Genomic DNA, 24,835 nt, shown 5'->3' with positions numbered 1-24,835 from the left:
AAAAGTAAAAAGATAAGTAGAACAACTGCAACATATTCTGAAAAATTAAAGAACGTGCTTTAAAAGATTTGGGGGTAGAGTTGGGGAGATATCAAGCCAAGGCGGTTTTCAAGTTGATTTCTCCATAATATTTAAAAACTAGATATTTCCTCTATTACACAAATGCTTTCAGACTTTAGAAAAAGAGGAGATTCTTCTTAAATCATTTTAAAAACAAAATCCTAATATCAATACCTGATACAGTGCAACTATGGAAGAAATTCCACACCCATCTTAAGACTGCAGTCATAAAAATAAAATCAAGTATTAGCAAATCAAATTTAGCAACATATGAAAGAAATAGTACACCATAACAAACCAGAGTTTATTCCAGGAATGCAAAGATGATTCAGTACTGGGAAATCTAATCAACATAATTTATTACACCACAAAATAAAGGCAAAAGCTTACAACTGTATCATGGTAAAAGGGCATTTAATAAAATTCATCAACTTCTTTCAATAAAAACTAAAAAATGAATGGATACGTGATACTTAAATATGATCGACTGTATTTATCAAAACTTAACAAAGGCATATTCAATGCTTAAGACACTGAAATATTTTTATTTAAATCAGGAGCAAGGTAGGCATAGCAATGCCCTTTCCTATAGAAAAACGAGTACCAGCAAAGAAACAAGCATATATACATACATGGACGTGAATTTACTATAATCCTGTTTTAGCAGCAAAACAAAACGTAAGAAAAAAACAAACAAGAAGATGCTGTTGTCCATCAACATGAGATGGCTGATTAAATTATAGTGCACGCATATTGGAAACTGCGATAACTTTGACTCAATATATGCAGCTGACCTAAAGTGGCATTCATATTTTAAGAAAAATCAACAAAAATCCTACAGAAACACTATTTATATAATACTCTTTATATTAATGGATGAATCCATTTTTATGAAAACATGAACTTATACTGTATAAATGTGCATATCTTTATATTCCTAGACAAAGAACACATTGGAGATGTATCTTACATATATTTTTTATCTTTCATGTGTACCACTTTTTAATTATGTTCATTCTGTTAAAGAAAACTTTAAAGGGATCCTCCCCCCCAAAAGAAGTCTGTTCTGATGGCACATAGCGCATTCCACGCACACACAATTTAGAAAAGTGATTCTCTGCACACTGTTATTTCTTGGGGAGGTAGGCAAGGAGCACCTTGAAGCGGCAGGCTCAGATCCACCTCTAGTGTGAATTCTGACTTCACAGAGTAGCAAGTTCCTCAGCCTCCCAGAACCTCTGGCCCCTCATCTGTAAAACGGGTGTGTGTGCTCAGTCGTGTCTGACTCTTTTGTGACCCCATGGACTGCAGCCTGCCAGGTTCCTCGGTCCACGGAGTTTCCCCCGCAAGAATACTGGAGTGGGCTGCCATTGCTTCCGCCAGGGGATCTTCCTGCCCCAGGGATCCAGCTGCATCTCCTGCATCTGCAGGCAGATTTTTCACCACTGTGCCACCTGGGAAGCCCCTTAGCTTCTCCCATCCCTCTTTGTCTTGTTAAGAGAATTAAGTGTCTAATCTCACCTGCAAAAGCTCATCGTTACTAAAGTCTTTTTATTAACTCATTCCTTTTATTAGCTCTTTCCTCTCAAAAACAAAGACAGAAACAAGGAACTAGACTTCCCCGCTGTGGGTTTCCAAGGGCTGCCTGGCAGTACCTAAATGCTGCTTCCAACTACAGCCAAAATTTTGATCGGATTTCTTTTCAGTGTTACCACCACTGGCAGTTTAAGAGTCAAAGGTGACCTGAAAATGTTGGCAGTCCTCAGTTACCCTGAGAACTGATCACGACCACAATACCAGCCTTGAACTGCACTGCTATTTAAAACGCTTTGAAAACAAAAAGAGAGATCATTCTGTCATTTTTGAGACTGCGCCCAAGCACTGCATTTTGGACTCTTTCGTTGACCATGAGGGCTACTCCATTTCTTCTAAGGGATTCTTGATCACAGTAGTAAATATAATGGTCATCTGAGTTAAATTTGCTCATTCCAGTCCAAACATTTCAGTTCACTGATTCCTAAAATGTCGATGTTCACTCTTGCCATCTCCTGTTTGACCACTTCCAATTTGCCTTGATCCAAGTCTATGCCAAAGAAGTTGAAATTGACCTACAAGACCTTCTAGAACTAACACCAAAAAGAGATGTCCTTTTCATCATAGGGGACTGGAATGCAAAAGCAGAAGTCAGGAGATACCTGGAGTAACAGGCAAGTTTGGTGTTGTAGTACAATATGAAGCAGGGCAAAGGCAAACAGTGTTTTGCTAAGAGAACGCACTGGTCATAGCAAACACCCTCTTCCAACAACACAAGAGAAGACTCTACACATGGATATCACCAGATGGTCAATATTGAAATCAGCTTGATTATAATCTTTGCAGCCAAAGATGGAGAAGCTCTATATAGTCAGCAAAAACAAGACTGGGAGCTGACTATGGCACAGATCATGAACTCCTTATTGCCAAATTCAGACTGAAATTGAAGAAAGTAGGGAAAACCACTAGACCATTCAGGTATGACCTAAATCAAATCTCTTAGGGTTATACAATGAAAGTGACAAATAGATTCAAGAGATTAGATCTGATAGAGTGCCTGAAGAACTATGGATGGAGGTTACTGACACTGTACAAGAGGCAGTAATCAAAACCATCTCCAAGAAAAAGAAATGTAAAATGGTTGTCTAAGGAGGCCTTACAAATAGCTGAGAAAAAAAAGAAAAGTGAAAGGCAAAGGAGAAAAGGAAAGATACACCCAGGTGAATACAGAGCTCCAAAGAATAGCAAGGAGAGATAAGAAAGCCTTCCTCAGCGATCAATGCAAAGAAATAGAGGAAAACAATTGAACAGGAAAGACTAGAGATCTCTTCAAGAAAATTAGAGATACCAAGGGAACATTTCATGCAAATATGAGCCCAATAAAGGACAGAAATGGTAGGGACCTAACAGAAGCAGAAGATAATAAAAGGTGGCAAAAACACACAGAAGAACTATCCAAAAAAGATCTTCATGACTCAGATAATCACGATGGTGTGATCACTCCCCTAGAGCCAGACATCCTGGAGTGCGAAGTCAAGTGGGCTTTAAGAAGCATCACTAAGAACAAAGCTAGTGGAGGTCATAGAACTCCAGATGAGCTATTTCAAATCCTAAAAGATGATGCTGTGAAAGCAAATTTGGAAATCTGGAAATTTTCCAATATGCCAGCAAATTTGGAAAATTCAGCACTGGCCACAGGACTAGAAAAAGTCAGTTTTCATTCCAATCCCAAAGAAAGGCAATGCCAAAGAATGCTCAAACTACTGCACAACTGCACTCATCTCACACACTACCAAAGTAATGCCTGAAAATTCTCCAAGCTATGCTTCAAGAGTATGTGAACCAAGAACTTCCAGATTTAGAAAAGGCAGAGGAATCAGAGATTAAACTGCCAACATCTGTTGGATCATTAAAAAAGCAAGAGAGTTACAGAAAAACATCTATTTCTGCTTTATCGACTACACCAAAGCCCTTGACTGTGTCAATCACAACAAACTGTGGAAAATTCTTCAAGAGATGGGAATACCAGACCACCTTACCTGACTCCTGAGAAATCTGTATGCAGGTCAAGAAGCAACAGTTAGAACCAGACATGGAACAATGGACTGGTTCCAAATTGGGAAAGGAGTAAGTCAAGGCTGTATGTTGTCACCCTGTTTATTTAACTTATATGCAGAGAACATCATGAGAAATGCTGGACTTGATGAAGCACAAGCTGGAATCAAGATTGCAGGGAAAAATATCAATAACCTCAGATATGCAAATGACACCACCCTTATGGGAGAAAGCAAAGAGGAACTAAAGAGCCTCTTGATGAAAGTGAAAGGGGAGAGTGAAAAAGTTGGCTTAAAGCTCAACATTCAGAAAACTACAGTCATGGAATCTGGTCCCATCACTTCATGGCAAATAGATGGGGAACACTGGAAACAGTGACAGATTTTATTTTATTGGGCTCCAAAATCACTGCAGATGGTGACTGCAGCCATGAAATTAAAAGACGTTTGCTCCCTGGAAGAAAAGCTATGACCAACCTAGACAGCATATTAAAAAGCAGAGACATTACTTTGCTGACAAAGGTCCATCTAGTCAAAGCTATGGTTTTTCCAGTAGCCATGTATGGATATGAGAGTTGGACCATAAAGAAAGCTGAGCACCAAAGAACTGATGCTCTTCAACTGTGGTGTTGGAGAAAACTCTTGAGAGTCCCTTGGACTGCAAGGAGATCCAACCAGTCCATCCTAAAGGAAATCAGTCCTGAATATTCATTGGAAGGACTGATGCTGAAGCTCCAATACTCTGGCCACCTGATGGGAAGAACTGACTCATTGGAAAAGACCCTGATACTGGGCAAGATTGAAGGTGGGAGGAGAAGGGGATGACAGAGGATGAGATGCTTGGATGGCATCACAGACTTGATGGACATGAATTTGAGTGAACTCCAGGAGATGGTGATGGACAGGGAGGCCTAGCATGCTTCAGTCCATGGGGTCGCAAAGAGTTGGACACGACTGAGAGACTGAACTGAACTGATTCAAAAGGTAGCAACTTCTCTCCAGCATTCACAGTCAGGCTGCCTGACAGCAGCCAGGGAGATCGTGGGGAATATCACTTCAGACTCTTTCGGACAATAACAGAAGACAAAGGAAGCACTGGGAGAAACCGCCGCATCCAAATACCAGAAGGAAATGTAGAAAGAGAACCTCAGGAAGACACCACTGCTACTGCTTCCAAGCTGCCTAGGTTAATGAGCGATCATTAAAATCAGGGGAAATAAAAGGGAAAGGGCAATGTGGAGGCCTGGTCCCCTCCCAATCTTCATTTATTTGTATATTTATTTATTGAAGGATAATTGCTTTACAGAATTTTGTTGTTTTCTGTTAAACATCAACATGAATCAGCCATTGGGATACGTATGTCCCCTCTCCTCCCAATCTTGATACTGGTCCCATTCTGTAAGATGGTATTCAAGAACAAAATATGGAGAAGCAAAAAGTAACAGTAGGGAAGGGAGTTTAACTGGGTGTGAAAATATGTTTGAGTTTTTCCAAGAAAGAAAAACTGGGCTTCCTTGGGAAAGGAGCTGGACGAGCGGGTAAGGAGACACTGCAGCATCAAGAAGCGGACACTGTCCTCGAGGACAAAGGCACAGAAGCGCTCAACAAAGCCGCAGCCAAGGGTGAAAAGAAGCAACACTGCAGCTTAAGCCGAAATAACACAGACCGCGCTTACTTACACGCACACAGATCTCCCAACTCACATCTCTGCATCGCGCAGTTTCCAAGACACTTGTTTCATGATCCAAGCAATGTCACAAAAAGGAAATAAAGCCATCTGTGGGAAACATAACTCACCATAGTCTCACTACCAGGGAACTCCTCGCAATCTCCTCCCAGATGATAAGTTAAAAACTAAATAAAGTGACTCAAAAGCTGCTTTCATGTAAAATCCCACTAACTTTTAAATACACTTTAGGAAAAAAAAAAAAACCCTCTACATTCCTCTAGGAATTTGTCAAAATTTATCTAATTTTCCAGTCCCAAACATAGTCCTCAACTCATCTGAGTAACTGTTTTATTTAATTATGATTATAGGTTTTTCTTTCTTGAAGGTTTGATATTGATTGAAATAATGCATTTTAATTAAAATCCAATTACGTATCATTTACAATAACTCAAAGTAAATTTAATTATATATAATCACTATCTTGAGCTATATTATTCATATGTAAATACATTTAGGGGATAAGACTTAAGTATGGTTTCACTGATAAACACTCCATTCCTTAAAAATGGATTTAAAGCAAGACAATTCCACAGAGAGCAGAACCCATTGGCTAAGAGTGCTAAGCCATCCCCTGAGTTTTCACAGTTATGTGACCTAGTTTTATACAAAATGACCTGGTTTGGGGTTTAGAAAATAGTCATTAACGTCAAAAGTCCACAAATTCAGAATGCAAAAAAAAAAAAAAAAATCAACTATACTTGAGCAGAAAAAAGAAAAAGAAAAAAGTCCACAAACGAATGCCTAGTTGAAAGCTCTGACTTGTCATCTGCTAACACCTGGGGCAGGGAGATGTGAAGAGTCAGGGACAAAGCCAGGTGTGTGGGAAGGTGTCTAAATGGGTCTGGGGTCACCTCGACTCCGTCCGCAAAGAACTAAGACTATACACTATACACAAAGGGCAGGGAGGACCCCAGAAGGACAGCCTGACGCTCTGACTGCCATGGAAACAAAGACTGACCACGGCTGACGAAACAAATGTGTAATACACACAGGAGGGAGTTTATACTGTGTATATCGATCATCTGGAACAAGACTGACCTAGGCTGGAGGGAAAAGAGGCAGGAGGGACCCACCGGAACCACAGCACACACCTAAACAACGGTGCTGGTCTGTCTTCAGGGGGCTGTCTTGTTTGTGGGGTGGGTACTTCTCACAAAGCGAATGTGACCATCTCACAACAGGATTTAGGAGCACAAGTCAGAGTATAAAGTGGGACAGGCCGTCTGGGCAAGAGCCGTAAGTTCACACCTTTCCTCCGAAATCCGACTTCAGGGAATCCGACATGCTAAGGAGTCCGTGTGAAGTAAAGGACAGGATTTAAGTGTGGCGGTGTTCACTGAAGCCCTACTTACAATCATGAACAACTGTGACGCGCTGGAGCCAGGGCAAATGCCAACCCTGGAGAACGGTTAAGCACCCTGTAGGCCGAGATGACTTCATGGCGCTGATAAACTTTAAGATTCCCAGGAATAAACATGCCACTAGAGGCGGCTGGACCACGGAAAATACGCTTTAAAAAGCTGGAAAAAAATGTACTCAACTGTTATCAGTGATGAGCATATAGGAGGCGTGACTTTTCTGAATGTTTTCTAAATTCTTTAGCTTAGAGACAAACTTTTATCCCTAGATACTGAGTAGTTATAAGCAATTTTAAAAAACAGAACAAAGTAGGAACGAGGTGTGATGGGAAGAACACCATGAAGACGTGGGTTGTGGTCCCAGCTCGACCCTCAGACAAATGGCAGTTTTTACACCTTGAAGGCGAGGAGCTGGACGAGCTAATGGCAGGGTTCCTCTGAGGCTAAGCACACGGGTCCTGAGAGACCGTCCACCTTGCCTGAGACCCACAGGGCTTCCAAGGACAGGGGGTGCAGGACCAGTCAGCTGGGCACCCCAACAGAGGCCAGGTGGGCTGCTCCAGAGTCACCCGAGGACCCTCGGTCTGTCCAGTCCCACCTGCACCCAGGCAGCTGCTCCATGTGCTGGAGGAAGGGGCGCCTCGGGTCAGAGGGCGTGGTTAGCTCACTTGCACAGCTCACATCCCTGGCAGGTAAATAAAGGAAAAAAGAAAAGATGGCTGCTCCTGGATAAAAATCCAGCAAAGACCTTCAAGCACTAAAAGCATGGGAAGAATAAATCATCCAAGTAGAAGCAGTCTTTTTTTCTCTCTCGCTCTTTTTAAGTAGAAAATCAAAAGGCTGAAAATATTTATTTAAAAATCTAAATCAAATGGTTTTCCCGGGTGATACAGTGAACACGATGGTGACTAGGTGATGCAGAAGAATGAGAAGTGTTATACCACACTGTCACCTGCGTAGCCCAGCCTAGTCACAGCCAAATCTAATCTCCTAGGCGAAATAGGGTATGATAAGATTACATAATTAATTTTCCTGTTAGGCATAATTGTTACTGACTTTATGTCATTACAGTGTCAGCTCATCCGGTAGATGATTGCTATCACATTCTAATTACGAAAACACACAAACAATTTGTAACCATTCATTATTAAATAACAAGTGAGGGCACAGTTGCTAATGGAAACGTAGAAAAAATGAAAATTAAAGGCAAACTGGACAAGAAGGGCTTAAGAAATTAATAAATTAGTCCTGATGAAATTTCTCGGCTGTGTTACTAGTCATCAAGCTCTCAGATTACCTGCTAGACATATTTTCTAACAGCCACACCGTTTAACTTGATTAAATGTCAGAGTGACCCGAATCACTCAGTGTCACCAGGAACAAACAGAAATACAAATAGTTAAGACACAGTTGAAACTCTCACCTCCACACTTAAAAAGATAGCATTCTCGCTTGGTTATATGTTGCGGCTGCTGCTGTTAAGTCGCTTCAGTCGTGTCCGACTCTGTGCGACCCCATAGACGGCAGCCCACCAGGCTCCCCCATCCCTGGGATTCTCCAGGCAAGAACACTGGAGTGGGTTGCCATTTCCTCCTCCAATGCATGAAAGTGAAAAGTCAAAGTGAAGTCGCTCAGTCATGTCAACTCTTAGCCACCCCGTGGACTGCAGCCCACCAGGGTCCACCGTCCATGGGATTTTCCAAGCAAGAGTACTGGAGTGGGGTGCCATTGGTTATATGTTAGGTAAGTACAAAAAACCTAAGGTTTAAAAACAGCTAAATTAGAAGGTATTTATAGAAAAAAAGGGCATTTTTGTAGTTCCTGGTGAGTACTAGTAGAGTTGCTAAAGCAGTAATAACAAGAAGGGTATCACACGGAGGAGAGCATCACAAACTGGGGTGTTAATTTCTCTTGCCAGGTGCAAAGCAACCTCAAAATGAAAATAAAACATCTCTGAAATCAACCTCTAGGCTGTTAGCCCCCAACGCGGCCTACACTGACCTGTAAGTATTGACCTGTAGAATTTAAGCCAGTGGGGTAGGTGGTATTAGTCCCATCTCACAGACGAAGAGCTTCAGAGAGGTGGTCAATAACCTATTAAATTATTCTGCTTCAACAAGAATTCTGCCTAAACTCAGCTTTTTAAACTAATTGGGGGAAAAGAAGCAATCATAACCTCCAGGAACAACAAGTACTTGTTGAATAATGAGTCAGCAGGAAGCACTTCACTAGTGGGGTCTCACTGAAAGAAAAGAGATGCATCTGAAGGGCCTTCTCCCCAGCCTGACCCAGAGCACAGAGCCCCTGGACACCCCACACGATATGTGAGCGCACCCACCCACCCTAAACGGAATTTAAACAGCATCTCCCTCCAGCTCTTAATTCTAATAATTCCTGGAGTAGCCACTGTAGCTGCCAAAAATGAAGTCCCAGAAGTAGGGCAAGGATGGCTTAAGAATAAAAGCAATTAACTAAACGTTTGCAGCAAAGACACCAAAACATAGATTAACCGCCAATGGATTAACTCTACTTACAGAGGAAAAAGTTTTAAAACATTCTGAATGCTGAAAAGTGAGCTCTACAAGTGAATACTGATGGTGGCTTAGTCACTAAGTTGTGTCCAACTCTTGAGACCCCACGGGTTGTAGGTTCCTCTGTCCATGGGATTTCCCAGGCAAGAACACTGGAGTGAGTAGCCATTTCCTTCTCCAGGGGATCTTCCTGACCCAGGGATGCAACCCGTATCTCCTGCATTGCAGATGGTCTCCTGCACTGTAGGCAGATTCTTTACCACTAAGCTACCAGGGATGCAAATGAATATTAGGAGTCCTAATGGGATTTGTTTTAGATCCTACAGTTTTCAAATTTCACAATGAAAGTCAATAGAATAAGATGCTTTGCAAACACGTCTGTATTTTACATAGTATTACTGAGGAATACACTTGATGGATAAAGAAAGGACATGCAGAAGTATATACGTGAAAGCACGTTTTGGTCATATAAGCATCATTCCCTGGTAGTAGTAAGCAAATCAAATCAAAATTAAGTAGGGGGTTATTTTAGCTTTAAAATGATTCAATAGACAAACATATACCTCCTACAAATATATTTCAAATATCTTTGGCCTAACTCATCCCCTACCCACAAAACCTCTCAACACTCACACAAACACACACACACACACCATAAGCGAAGATTCTGCTGCTAAAACAAGTATTATAGGTGATACTTTTAAGAGTTAATAAGGAATCATTCAGTGCTGTAGAAGCCTCTTGAGAGTCCCTTGGATTGCAAGGAGATCAAACCTGTCAATCCTAAAGGAAATCAATCATGAATATTCACTGGAAGGACTGATGCTGAAGCTGAAGCTCCAATACTTTGGCCAGCTGATGCAAAGAGCCGACTCACTGGAAAAGACCCTGAGGCTGGAAAAGACTGAGGGCAGGAAAGGGGATGACAGAGGCTGAGATGGTTAGACAGCATCGCCAACTCAATGGACGTGAATTTGATCACATTCCAGGAGATAGTAAAGGACAGGGAAGCCTGGCGAGCTGCAGTCCACGGGATCACAAAGAGTTGGACGTGCCTGAGCGACTGAACAGTAACAATAACAAGGAGTCATTTTTCCAACAAACCAGTGATACCCACTACCACGGCCTGCAGCACAGCCGACCCAGATTTGATCCCAGGACCATTTCCCTGGAGGTAACAGCAGAACCCGACGGGCTCCCTCGAAAGTCCCAACCACAGAGGGCAATGCACCAGTTGATTCACTGCCCAGGGCTGCAGTTGGGGTAGATTTTTTTTTTTTTTTTTAAATCTTGAGATCACCTTCTAATCACTACCAACCTCCACCCCTTCCATGACCACACAACACAGTTCTCATGCTCACACACCTCTTATAAGACTGAACTGTCAGAGGGAATCTATGATGCAAACTAACCCATATTTGACTTACCACCGAAGTGACTTACTCTGATTACAAACTGAGTGGTTAAAGGGTGGTTATAAATGGGAACAAATAGAGCTGTAATTCAAAGGGTGAGCTGCCGGAGCCACCAGCTTGAATTTACATTATACTGAGTTTATATTATTTCCTGAACACTTGGCATGAGAGAGAGAGACAGACAGACAGACAGACAGACATCGCGAGCGAGCGAACGAGCGAGCCCTTAGGGTCAGTTCAAGAGATACAGAATAACACTGCTCCAAACCAGCACTGATGCTTTCAATCTGTGGTGCTGGATAAAACTCTTGAGAGTCCCTTGGACTGCAAGGAGATCCAACCTGTCCATACTAAAGGAAATCAACCTGAATGTTCACTGAAAGGACTTATGCTGAAGCTCCAAAACTTTGGCCACCTGATGTGAAGAGCCGACTCACTGGAAATGACCCTGACACTGGGAAATATTGAAGGCAGGAGGAGAAAGAGAAGACAGAGGATGAGATGGCTGGATGGCATCACTGACTCAACAGACATGAGTTTGAGCAAACTCTGGCAGATGGTGAAGGACAGGGGAGCCTGGCGTGTTGCGGTCCATGGGCTGGCAGAGAGTGAGGAACGACTGAGCGACTGAACAACAAATTAAACGCATTTCTACATCAACTTACTAGTGAAAAAGTCAACACCATTCAAGCGCCCAAAGAGGGTCAAAGAAATAACTAAGGAGACACATCCATGTGGTCCTTTGAATTCCTTACCACGTGCATCTCAACCCTCTATTTAAAGTAAAACAGAACAATCAGAAAGTAAGTTCTTGTAAAACATGGGAGTGTATTTGATCAGCAGACCTTGTGACTTGAAGATGACAAGATAAGGAAGCCAAAAGGAGAAGACAAACATGTCTGGAAATAGCCCTTTCTACAAACTAAGAGATGCACAAGCTTCTCCTCTCATGGTGCAGGTGATGCTAGAGCAGCACGCAACACCAAGGCGATTTCCCAGAAGCGTCCTGGGGCAACCACTCAAATGGCACATACGCTACAGAAGAGGGAAACCTATCCAAGGGGCATGGACTTGCCTCTGTCACTCGGTCTTTCCACAACAGGGAATGCCATCCAAGATCAACGTCAGAGCCCCCTGCTACCCCAGCAGGAGAAAGCGCAGCAGTTTTTTCTAAGTTTTAATACATAATGTAAGCACAAGGTGTGGGAGGCTTCCCCAGTGGCTCAGCGGTAAAGAATCCGCCTGCAATGCAGGAGATGCAGGAAACGTGGGTTCGATCCCTGGGTCGGGAAGATCCCCTGGAGGAGGAGATGGCAACCCACTCGAGTATTCTTGCCTGGGAAATCCCAGGGACAGAAGAGCCTGGTGGGGTCGCAAAGAGCTGGGACACAGCAGAGCACGGATAAACAGATAAGCACGAGACAAAATCAAAAATGATACGAAAATGTACACTGGCGTGTGTCACCTCCTCCCTGTCCCTACCCGCCCCCGGGAGTCCTCACATTCGTCACTTTCTTGGCTTTCCTCCTGCTGTCAGTCTATACATACACAAGCAAGTGCAAAGATTCAGTCTTATTTCCACTCCTTAATTTTACAAAAAAAGAAGCAAATCTTGTCTTTTTCAGTTAACATCCTGGAGATCTATCCACACAGAGAATAGAGTGCCTTTGTGCTTCTTTAAGCTCCAGAGTATTCCATCCTGTGCCTGTATCTTAGTTTATTAACCAGTCCCCTACTGCAGGACACATGGATTGTTCCCAGGTACCACGAGCACAAACAAAGCTGCAATTTGTCTGTGTGCAGTTGTGTCACATGACAGGTTCCCCAAAGCAGGACTTATGGGTCAAAGGGTACACGCATTTATGTTACTTTCACATATACGGCTGTCAAACTGTCTTCCACAAGAGCTGGGCTATTCTGCGTTCTCAACAGCAATGTGTAAGCGTTGCTGTTTTTCCAAAGTCTTGACAATAGAGATTGTTGAACCAACTTTCAGATTTTAGAGCAGCTTTAACCTTCAAAACAGGAAAGGAAGAGACAACAGTAGTTTCTCCAAAGAGGAATTTGAACAGCTCCCAGCAATTTCAGCCTGACATCTTTCACACAGCATCTGCAATTCCTTAAGGACCTTTTTCTTCTTTATCTTCAGGACACCCTAAGAGGTCCAAAGAGAAGCGCAGCCCTCTTGCCCCACCAGGGACCCCACACAGGCAAGTCTGCAAGTCTGCTCTCATTTCAAGGGAAATGAGAAAGAAGAGAGAAGAACCCAGAGGGAGAGACAGCTGTGCCACTGAGGACTCGGGCCGGCCCTGCCTCTGGGTGTCCGTGCTCCCAGCCTCCTAACCTGCAACAGGTGTCAGTGGAGACACACAAACCCCAAGAGGACGCCAGGGGTGTCAAATGCGGGTCACATAGGCCATGCCTGGTGCAGCCAGTGGCCTGATGTGTGCATTCCAAGAAAGAATAACCGGTACCATTTGATAAGAAATGCACAGCCATCATTTCATAAAACTAAGAGTTAACAAAGTATAAATTGACACCAGTAACTGAGTGGAAGTTTCAGTCGAGTAAATCAATATACAGACCTGCTATTTTACACCAAGAGTACTTAGCTTCCCTCTTCTGACACTGGTTAATATTACTAGGAAAAGAACTAATCATTAAAATGAATGCAACCACCTCCCAAAGCGTTGAGTTCATGTTAACATTTACTGGGTAGGAACGCCACAGCGCAGCTGCCGTTACCCCCAGTCTCCTGGGTCAGGGCACAAGGGCACCACCGTGGCCCAGCTCCCCGCCAGGGCTGCGGACTCCTGGAAAGGCAGCGCCCGGGGTCGAGTCCTCCTGGGGGGACTGTGGGCACAGTGCTGAAGCTTCCCTAGGACTCAGCATCCTCCTCCGCGAGCGTGGCGGCTTCTGCTCACAGGCTTCTGTAAGGATGGACGAGAAAACGCACACACAGCCCACAGCAAACGCCACAGCACAGCACGCACACGGCACGCCAGCATCAGTGCCCCTCCTGAGGGACCGCCGGCCCTTCCTCTAATCTGAAGCAGCTCCCTCCGTGTGTTCTTCCCAGACATCTGGGCCTCCAGATCCCCCTGGGGCCGTCCCCTCTTCTCTCACCGACCCACACTTTCCTCTCACGGGGGCCACCCCTGGACTCCAGGCTTTGATACAGAAAACAAACTCCACAGGGAATTCCCTGATGGTCCAGTGGTTAGCGCACCATTGCAGGGGGCAGGGGTTTGATCCCTGGTCAGGGAATTAAGTGGAGAAGGCAATGGCACCCCACTCCAGTACTCTTGCCTGGAGAATCCCATGAACGGAGGAGCCTGGTGGGCTGTAGTCCTTGGGGGTCTCAAGAGTGGGACACAACTGAGCGACTCACTTTCACTTTTCACTTTCCACTTTCATGCATTGGAGAAGGAAATGGCAACCCATTCCAGTGTTCTTGCCTGGAGAATCCCAGGGACGGCAGAGTCTCGTGGGCTGCCCTCTATGGGGTCGCACACAGTCCAAAACGACTGAAGCGACTTAGCAGCAGCAGCAGCAAGGAATTAAGATCGCAGATGCCGCAGCCACAAAACAAACTCCGATCTCCGTCCTCCAGACCACGCCCCGGCACCATCCCTTAGGCCACACGCTCAAGGCCTCCCTGCGGGAAGAGCCAGTGGACACCTTCCTTTCTCTTCCTGGCCGCAGCTCTAGGCCCTCCCAACCGCCCGCCCCCCTAAACCCTTTGCCCGGGTCTCAGACACACACTCCCCACCTTCCTCCCCGTCGGGCCCTCATTCTCCTGGACGGTTCCATGCTCCCCGCAGGGCCAGACCATCCACGGGCCTCCAGATCCATCTCTGGCCCAACCGCCTCGCCCCTCAACCCGTCTGCGTGGGGACCAGGCTCTGCTTTCAAGGGCCACCTCCCCCCGGAGTGCTTCCTGAATTGCGGCCCTTGGGAGCCCCGCGCACATCCCACCCTGTCTGCCGCAGGGGCGCGCAGCCTCACAGCCTACAGAGACCAGCTCCGGCTCCTCGCCGCCCTACACCTCCAGGGACCCCGCTCAGGGCCTGGCGCTGCCGCGGCCGCGTGCACCCCAAGCCCCGTGCGCCGCCGTCTGGAATGCCCGCCCACCACCCAGCACAGCACTGCCTGGACCCCGCCCACCCATCCTCTCCTGGTCCGGCCACGAGCCCTGCTCGAGGCGCTCTGCCTGCCGCTGCTACTGCTGCTAATCGCTTCAGTCCTATCCGGCTCTTGGCGACCCCATGAACCGTGGCCCACCAGGCCCCTCTGTCCGTGGGATTCTCCAGGCAAGAACACTGGAGTGGGTTGACATGCCCTCCTCTCAGGGATCTTCCCAACCCAGGGATCGAACCGGTGGCTCTCATGTCTCCTGCCTTAGCAGGCGGGTCTTTACCCCAAGTGCCGCTCCTCCAATAGCTTCCTAATAAGCCCGCTCTCCAATCCCGTGCTGGGGTTTGGGCGGGGCGCACAGGGTGATTCCTTACACAATATTCCCCATACTACTGCCTCTCTCTCCCACCTGCACACCCCGCACCTGATGTCTCGCTGCTCACATGGCGAACACCATGCCCCTGACTCGGCCTCTGGGGCCCGCTGCCCACCCCCATTCCCACCCTGGGCCCTGGGCGTTCCTGTCCCCCTGGGCTCAAAGCACCACCTCTGGCCTCAGGGACCCTTGTCACAGACGCCACGTTCTACAGTCACCTTCGGTCAACCGCAGTCTGAAAATATTAAATGGGAAGCTCCAGAAAGTAACAGTCTGTGAGTTTTAACTTGCACACAGTCCTGCCCACGGCTGGATGAAACAGCGTGCCCTCCGGTTCCACGCAGCCCGCGATGTGCATCCACCTTTTCTCCAGCACATCCGTCTGTTACCCACCCCGTGGCCATTTTGGTTAGCAGATCAATGGGGTCGCAGGTGTTACTTGTGTTCAAGGGACACTTATCTTATTTTAAATGGCCCTAAAGTGCAAGAATAGTGATGCTGGCAACTCGCACATGGCAAAGAGAAGCTGTAAAGTGTTTCCTTTAAGTGAAAAAGTAAAAGTTCTAGACTTAGAAGGAAGAAAAATCATATGCTGAGGTTGTCAAGATCAGTGGTAAGAATGAATCCTGTAGCCAGGAAACCGTGACAAAGCAAAAAGAAACTTAGGCTACTTCTGCTCCCACATCTCAGACTGCCAAAGTTCTGGCCACAGAGTATGATCAGTGCTTAGTTAAGATGCGAAAGGCATTAATTTCGTACACTAAGATATTTTTAGAGAGAGAAAGACCACATTTATATCTTTTATTACAGTATATTATTACAACTGTTCTATTTTATTATTATTACTGTTAATCTCTTACTCTGCCTAATTATAAACTTTATCACAAGTATATAAGCATAGGAAAAAAACATTATATATAGGGGTCAGTTTCAGGCATCCACTGGGGGTCTTGTGATGTACATATACTCCTCAAATAAGGGGGCACTAGTCAATCCTAAAGGAAATCAGTCCTGAATATTCACTGGAAGGACTGATGCTGAAGCTGAAGCTCCAGTACTTTGGCCACCTGTTGCAAACAGCTGACTCATTGGAAAAGACCCTGATGCCGGAAAAGATTGAGGGCAGGAGGAGAAGCGGACGACAGGGGACCAGATGGTTGGATGGCATCACTGATTTGCTTGCTCAAGCAAGCTCCAGGAGATGGTGAAGGACAGGGAAGCCTGGCGTGCTGCAGTCCACGGTCTCGCAAAGAGTCAGATACAGTTAAGCGACTGAACAATAACAGTGTATCTGTTTGTGGTTGGTGTGATTAATGCATCTCCCAATAGTCAGTCCATGTGGGCGGGCACCCATGTATGTGAGTGACTCCTGGTGCCCAGTGAGCATGTGTTTACATAATGAATGAATCAATGAAAGAAGAGATGAATGAGTCACTGGCCTGCCCTCCTCCAAATGACACGAGAATCCTAGTCACCTCAAGCTACGCTGTAAGAACTTGATGATATATCTGCGTCATGGAAACACTGCTGTGTTAACGTTTTAAATCTTAACAGCAGCAAACTACAAAAACAGAAATGCATTTCCAGCTTACCTCCCTTATGTCTACATCCACCTAATCTGTACGTTCTTTTCAAAAGGCAGACACAGAAGTGCTAGTTACTGGAAGAAGGGGCAATTTTAAAAATCTAAAAATAACCTATTTACCATGAAATCATAATTAACACATGTTTCCTTAAGGGATTCGTTATGAGGGCAATTATTATACAGGTGAACTTAATTTTTATAACAAGTGAAAATAATATTATTTTAAAACAATACCAAATGATCAGAACTGTTTTTTTAGAAAAAAGAAGAAAACTACATTGAAACTTTGAACCTCAGAAAACCTTACGCTAATCTTAAATCACAGGAGTTCTGGCTAGGACTGGTTCAGATCAAGTCACGTTAGGCTAGAGTTAATGCTACAAAATTATCTTTAACCCCTTCAGAAATGTTTACGCCACTTCCACAGCGTCACAGCACACAGATGCCCCACGAGCGAGCGCACACATCCCCTCGAGCATCTCACCTCTCAGCCAGAACACGCTACCTGCTGCTGCGGCCTGCTTTACCAGGGACCAAGAGCCGCATCAGTTCTGCTGGCTTTCTTCTCAAATGCTGCTGAATTCCTCGTTTGTCCACAAACTGATCTGTTTTAGACTTGGCTCCATGTTGTCCACACCCCAGGTCTGGGCTAATTTGAAACTGGTATTTCACAGGATACGCATGCAGGACTGCTGGACACTCTCTCAGGAAGAAGACCAATCACTGAAGAGGCTGTTTCCTCCCCAGACGAGAGGAGGGTGAACCATTTCAGGACCCAGCCCTGGCAGACTGCTTATAGCCTTAGCTTTCCGCGGACAGACTGGTTCTTAAAGCCCTGAATTCCCCACCACACACCAGCTCACCATCTGCCCCTGTCGCTTGACTGCTCAGAGACTACTGTACACTAGGCATCTCAAACTTGGCAAAAATGCTGGAAGTCTGTCATTAACACAAGTGTGTATATATGTATCCATACGAAAAGGAACAGATCACAGAAATTTAGATAAATAAATGTACACAACTGTGTTACTAACCACACAAAAATCCACCTGTAGGAAGAGAACTCGATGGACATGAGTTTGACCAAGCTCTGGGAGTCGGTGATGGACAGGGAAGCCTGGCATGCTACAGTCCACAGGGTGGCAGAGAGTCAGACACGACTGAGCGACTGAACTGAACTGACCTGAGGAAGAGAACGACAGGGCTATGCCTTTAAACCTACTTGCTGAAAGCTTTAGATCAAGACCTGATTTTATTTCTTTATGATGAGCTTTCACAGTTTATCTCCTGGGAAAACCCAACAACTTGGAGAGTTCATCTAGACCAAGAATGACTCTACAGTCACGGGGGCAGGGCAGGACTAGGCCGCAGCAATGGACTGGCGTCACCCAGTGGGCACACGAGCGTGCCTGGCCTCCAGCACAGGATGATGGCACGCCTAAAGAACCCTCCCTCCGGCGGCCTGGAAAGGACTCGGCCGCTTCTTCTCCATGAGGTGATGCTTTTGCTCAGAGTCTGCTATTTTCCTACATGGCCCTCTGGGTACTTGACAAAGGGCAATGCAGACCCCCTGTTGCTGAAGAAGGAAGTGAGCAAGCCAGGCAGAAAGACTAGATGGCAAATGTCATCTAGGGAGGAAGTCTTCTTTTTCTGCTGGCAAAACAGAATGATTGATTGATTTTCACCTCTGCAATCACATTTATTCCCAAAAGCTTAAATCTAATTATTCTGTAGAATCATTTAATAATTTTTTAAATTTTCATACCATTTAAAGGTTACTTTCCATTTATAATTATTACAAAATATTGGCTATATTCCACCTGTGTTGGATAATAATATAATACATCCTTGTGGCCTATCTTATGCCCGGTATTTTGTACCTCCTACCCACCAGTCCCTATATTGATCCTCCTCTCCCACTGGTGACTGCTGGTGTGTCTCTACATCCATGAGTTTGCTTCTTTCTGTTACAGTCACTAGTTTGTTGCATTTTTCTCGATTTCACATATAAGTGATATTGGGCCTCCCATGTGGCACTAGTGGTAAAGAATCCGTCTGCCAATGCAAGAGACACAAGAGACGTGGGTTCGATCCCTGGGTCGGGAAGATGTCTTTTTCTCTTTTACCAAACCCTGGAAGAAAGTCACTCCCCTATATGGCGTCTAAAAGTTTTAGGAAGTCATACAAACAGAAATCAACTCTGAATATTCATTGTAAGGACCACCGCTGAAGCTGAAGCTCCAATACTTTGGCCCCCTGATGCACAGAGACGACTCACTGGGAAAGACTCTGATGATGGGAGAGATTGAAGACAGAGGGAGAATGGGGCGACAGACGACGAGATGGTTAGACAGCATCACTGGCCAGATGGACATGAGTTTGAGCAAACTCCAGGAGACAGCAGAGGACAGAGGAGCCTGGCCTGCTACAGTCCACGGGGTCACAAAGATTCCGACACGACTTAGTGACTGAACAACAGCAACATACGCAGAAATGCCAAGGGTTTTTGCTTTTAGAGTGTAGATTCCTGGGTACTCCCAAGGCTCAGGGAAACCTCACTAAAGCCCTGGCAGAAGTCCTACCACGGAGGCAGCTTAATGGAAAGAACATGCAGGTCACCACCATAGTTTCTGCTAATTACTTACCCAAGAAGGTTATTCTAAAATATGGAGTCTAGAAATGTGAGGTCAGACTGGGAACTACACAGCATAAAGGATTTTTAAAAACAAAAGTTGAAGCAATATTAAATACCATCCTTTGATTACTTCTACCCAGCAAGGAGGTTTTTTGGGCTGTAGATATTCTGAGATGTGCCAACCAGAAAGACTATTCCTGTGTTATATAAACTGGAGGTTTCCCTAGGTAATTAAGTTTCACTCCATCTCTTTAAAGAGCCAGTTCAGATTCCTAACAGGGAAAGGAGGAGAGGCATTTGAGGGTGCCAAGGAGCAGGAAGGAGAAATTCCGAAATCAACCATTTGTCTAAACGGTGTGAATTCTAGAATGTTTTCACATATGTAGTCCTAATGGAAGCTCCGTGGCACAGATATTTTAGTATCCTCCCCTACCCTGCCTTCCAAACACTACCAACCAAGCTCTGCCCTACAGAGCACAAGCCACATATTCACTGTAAATAAAACATCTCAAAATAAAACATTTCCCTCTGTTGTCCTTTTCTCCTCAAAAAGAGAACCCTCCCTTCTCTGAGACACACTGATTTCTCCTGCCACACGTACCCAACCACAGAGGCCTTTGCGGCTCTTAGCGTGACTTGGCACCAAGGCTACAGTGAGTGCTGAACCCCAGGTTTTGATGGTTTCTGCTTCAAGACTATATTTTGCTTTGTTTGGGTTCCTTTTTTATTGTTTTTTTCTTTTTTTCCCTTCTCAAAAGCTTCAGATACCTGAGCTGTTCAATGCTTTTTTAGCCTTCATTTACTCTTGGCCTCATTTATTATCTTCCTGACCACAGCCCTGACATGCTCTAAAAGAAAAACTGGAAAGAAGAGTTCCAAAAAAACCACAGGCATCCCATGGTGAACTCATCACCTGCACCAGGTATGTAGGTTACGTCAAAGGCTACATCACAAGCCCAGGAATACCAGGAACATGAACACATGTTCAAGCATCAAGATAACTAACCAAAACTGAATAGGACATTGAGTCATAAGGCTTTTACTTTCTGAAGTACATAATGATGCCAAAATATTTCAAGTAGAATGTGACACTGTGTAAGTACGTTCTCTGGGCTTGAGTTCTTAAAGGGGATGAGGTTGAACCTTGCCCATCATAAACGCAGAGCAGAGGGGACCGGATAAATGCTGGGTGCCGTCACAGGAACCCCGTCCTCTCCTTCAGATCATTTCCAGTCGAGAAGTCAGAATTTTCTCTAAGCAAAGGTACCTTTTTACAAACTATTTTGCATTTTCATAATGATCTCATATAGGTAATATAGGTTCAAGAGACAAATGTTTAAGAGAGGGTTTGATGAAGCACCAAGCAAATGCCATTTAGTATCAAAAGGCATAATGTCTTATCAATTTATAATTTTGTTTATGATGCATATCCACAGTTATATTGGACTCTGAGCAAGTCCCAAAGTGCCATTTTGAGGAACATGATGGAAAAATAACATGTATGCGTAGGATTCACTAAGGGGGCTGGCTGTTGACAAAAAGGAGAGCTGCAGACTCTCCCACGCTGGGCCTTCACCAGGTCACCCAGATAACGCGCACGCGAGCCTCAGCTGCACAAAGCCAGGAGCAGCCACGATCAGCCATCACCATTCCCTGGATGCTCTGCATAGCTCCTGAGTCAAGCAGTAATCAAGGTCAGTTCTGTCTAAAGCGCAGAGGACAGCCCTCAGATGGCACACCTTTGGCATAAAAGCAATGAGCGTGTCATTCCCACGCTCAAAGCTAAAACTAACTTTTGTAAAGCAATGTAAACTTAGAATTTTGAGTAGGATGAAAGGTCATCTAGACCTGGTTCTTCTTTAGTTTTGCTTTGTTTGTGTTTCAGGATGTAAGAGTACACATCCTGGCACTGGAAGGGTGTGAGGGTTCACGTTCAACCACTTAAGAAGTCTGGGCAAGGACACGCGACAACATTCAGTCTCCCAGAATGTAAACCGGAGTTAATTACGCCCACCTGAACGGCTGGTAGGAGGATCAAGTGAGTACGCTGGGCAAATCCCATAAGGTGGGATTCAAGAGAGTGTTGGACATCATTAGGTATTCAAGTGCAAGTCTGAACTGCCAGTCATTTCAGTCTTTTAGAATCTTAATGGAGAAATTCAGCTGAAGATGAAACTGAGATTCATCCACCTACATCCCGGATAGGAGGAGGGGCTGGGGGTGGACTGCTACTTGGCCTCAGAAAGGACATTATGGCCTAATAATGCACACGTCAGGACCAAGGTTCTGTGGGGTGATTTTCTAGCTCAAACACAGTATCTGGAATGTAAAGGAAATGACCGCACACAATGATCAACAGCCTCTCTGATATTTATCAGGCCTGAGCCCTGTGCCAGGCCCAGGATCCAGCAGCCGCCACCAGCAGGACGTTGGCATGGACAGACAGCATCTGAGACCAGGTCCTGGGGCACCGGCAGCTCGTGCAAGCCTAAGATGAATGGGCCGGGCCAGCCCAGCGGTCCCATGAAAGCACTGCATCAGCGGCCTCTCCCCCGGCCTGACGACCGGAGCACACTGAGGAATGAGCCGGGTCTCACTCGGGGAGAGGGTAGCTGCCGCCTCTGCCGTCGTTTGCTGTCACTGGGCTCCCGGACCAAGCTTAGAAGTGCAGCGAGCGCCTGTCACGGGCTTTCAGTCCAGACACAAGCACGTAAGCAGGCACCCCAACACCCCTGAGTGACGAGGGCGGTCAGGGGAGCCGGGGTCACAGGCATCATCAGCGCACCTGGGGGAGGGGGGTCAGGCCCAGGAGACAGACAGCGGTGGCCTGGGCGGCCTGTCAGCGCCACGCAAGCAGCACAGACACGCAAGGCTCCAGGCCGTCCCGGAGCCGGAGAGGAGGTCAGAGGAGGCTGCAGAACCGCCCCCGCCCCGTCTGACTCCACCCGACAGGCTCAGACTGCGGACACACAGGTGACAGGAAAAACGTGCTTCTAAAACCTGCCTCTCTTCATCCTAGGATCCCGCTGAGGAGGGGCAGGAAGCAAGCAGGCAAAATCTTTTTTTTCTTCTTTTAAAAATGACTGGAGAAAAATTCCAATTGAAAACCTTAGCCAAGGACCTTTTGGAATTTATCTGAGAAATCTCCTCCTCGGCTCCTAGCAGGTTTCAGCTCCCATCAGGCCACTCCACCACTCCTCTGGGGCCACAGAGAGACAGGCATGTTCCCCGCAGAGCAAATCCTCACTGAGCTCCTACTCTGAACACGGAAGGACGCCGAGGAACCCAGTGGTCAGCAAAGCGGCACCAGTCAGAACCTTCGACACGCTGCCAGCAGAGCAAGGCGCCCGCCAATTCCAAGAAGCCGAGAGCACCAAGCAGGCTGCATGCATCCTCACTGCCCGTCACCAAGGTGGGCACCGCAGGGACCATGGGTGGGCACAAGAGGCTGGACCACAGACACCCCTGGAGGGGAGCGCCCCTCCAGAACACCCGGCTCTCTAGAATGCTGCCTCTAGGGGCTGGCTGGTTCCGGAGAAACGACCGACACGTGAAGTGCTCTAAGTCTTGATAATTCAGAGGCTTTTAAAACGGGAAGGCTGTTAGCACTGGGAGGTGAGGCGATCTGTGTTTCTCTCTGAAAACACCCCAACAGTCAGGAAGACATAAAAGGGAAGGAAGCACCTTTCATCACGTGGTCTGCTATGTCACACACCAGACCGCCCGGTCAACAGAGAGCATCCAGAAGTGCCTGCCCACATCAGACTAAAGAGAAGAAGGGATGAAGCATCTTTCAGCAGCAGCTGTTTATCCAGTGGGCTACAAAAGCAGCCACTGGGTTTTTATTATCCAAGCTTCTAGGACAGTTCGAGTTCAATACACACCATGTTTCATTCACGCTGTTAAATTGATAATATTAACCTTTCTTGCTGAGACGCATTAAAAATTTTGGCTTTTCAGAGCAAATGTAATTAGTTCACATTAGTGACTTCACCAGTGGCAGCGACAGAAGCCAAGGGAACTAACAGGATATGGATTAATGTAATCAAAATATCATCTCCCATCATCTCCCCTCTTGAGACAGCTGGCTGCACTTCCTCTGATGGTTGGGTTTTTTTTTCTTTTTAATAAAAACAATAGATCAATGAAACGGATGGATAACTACTTGCAATCCCCCCTCAGGGGAGTACTGTACAGGAAACCACGTTGGTGAGCAAGCCCGAAAGGTTTTAATTTGATGTGCCTGTTCAATGCAACTCTGAGAACACAGCAGTGGCACCAGGCCCTCCTCGGGGCAGAGAGATCTGGGTGGAGCGGGGAGGAGAGGCAGAAGCCAGAGGCTGTCTCTGCTCCACAGTGAGTATCTCTGAAGAAAGAGTATCTCCCTCTCTCAACTCACGGAGAGAAAGAAACCAAAGTCCTGTTTGCCTTTGAAGTATCTCCAACCTGTTCACACGCTGAAATACACTTCTGTCGGCCCCGTGCAGCCCGTCTCCAGCGGGTGGGTGTTGTTTCTTGACCTCCGTTCTTCTGATCAGAGCATCCACACTTTCCCCCGGGGGATCACCTTGTCCTCTTCCTCCTCCATGAGGTTCGGGGACCATGCGGCCTGGGCTGGCCCATCGAAGCATCACTTCTCTGGAACACACTGGTGGGAGGGCAGGGCCGGGGGCCTAGCTCAGCCAGCAGAGACATAAGGAGATGAGTCTGTGCCCTTAGAACAGACACGTGGGCCCCAACCCCAAAGCTGGGTGGACGCAGGATGAAGGTGCAGACAGCCCTCTCCCTACCACATGTATCCTAAGGGTGAAGCCAGTGTACAGGCAGGTCAGTCGGCGGGTGAAGGGGGAAGGGAGGTGCCCAGGGGTTCTCCTGAACCCTGATCCATTCTCAGACTTTTTCATTGAGTAAGATGAAAAATGCTTTTTTTTTTTTTTTTTTGCATTAACCAGTTGAAACGGGTGGGTTTTTCCTTGGAAATCAAACTACATTGTCTGTTTCCGTACCACACATTTCCCATGAGGTCAAAGAGCCCTCCCTGAACTGGAAGGACTGGGGAGTGGCTGCAGCAGGAGCCCCTGGAAGGAGAGCCCCCCACCCACCCCAACCTTGGCACCCACAGGGAACAGAGTCACGACCCGGTCGGCACTGCCACAGGGACGTGCCCGCACTGCACAGTCACCAGGAAGCTGAGACGGGAAGACGGAAGGGTGCTACAGATACACGCTTTTAAATGCAGAGGTTGCATGTAGAGTGTAAAGTCCTTTCTCAGGACTGCTTTTCACATTTAGGTTATACAGTTTGTTTTTTTAAGTTTAACTTACAAATTTGTCTTGGTATGGACAGGAAATGCCAAATTCAGAACCACCACCATAAAAACTAAACAATGCAAAACTTGCCCTTAGAAGAAAGGGATCCATGC

General features: G+C 46.1%; 1 protein-coding gene and 1 long non-coding RNA gene across 3 annotated transcripts in view; one reads left to right on the top strand and one right to left on the bottom strand.

Annotated features, from left to right (window-relative positions):
- The window catches only part of IGF1R (insulin like growth factor 1 receptor), a 305,476-nt gene that overhangs the window by 203,057 nt on the left and 77,584 nt on the right, over positions 1 to 24,835 (bottom strand). The window lies entirely within an intron of this gene.
- On the top strand, positions 20,972 to 21,931 carry LOC138984387 (uncharacterized). 2 transcript variants are annotated; one of them, XR_011461647.1, is made up of 3 exons: positions 20,972 to 21,107; positions 21,299 to 21,451; positions 21,792 to 21,931. It is a non-coding gene; the product is annotated as an uncharacterized lncRNA (long non-coding RNA). The 2 variants fall into 2 exon arrangements; XR_011461648.1 differs by having other exon boundaries at positions 21,719 to 21,853.

The sequence above is a fragment of the Bos mutus genome, chromosome 21 (assembly GCF_027580195.1).
Source record: "Bos mutus isolate GX-2022 chromosome 21, NWIPB_WYAK_1.1, whole genome shotgun sequence".
Classification (NCBI taxonomy): Eukaryota; Metazoa; Chordata; class Mammalia; order Artiodactyla; family Bovidae; genus Bos; species Bos mutus.
The sequence above is the reverse complement of the archived record's forward strand: the minus strand, read 5'-3'. Positions and strand labels throughout refer to the sequence as shown.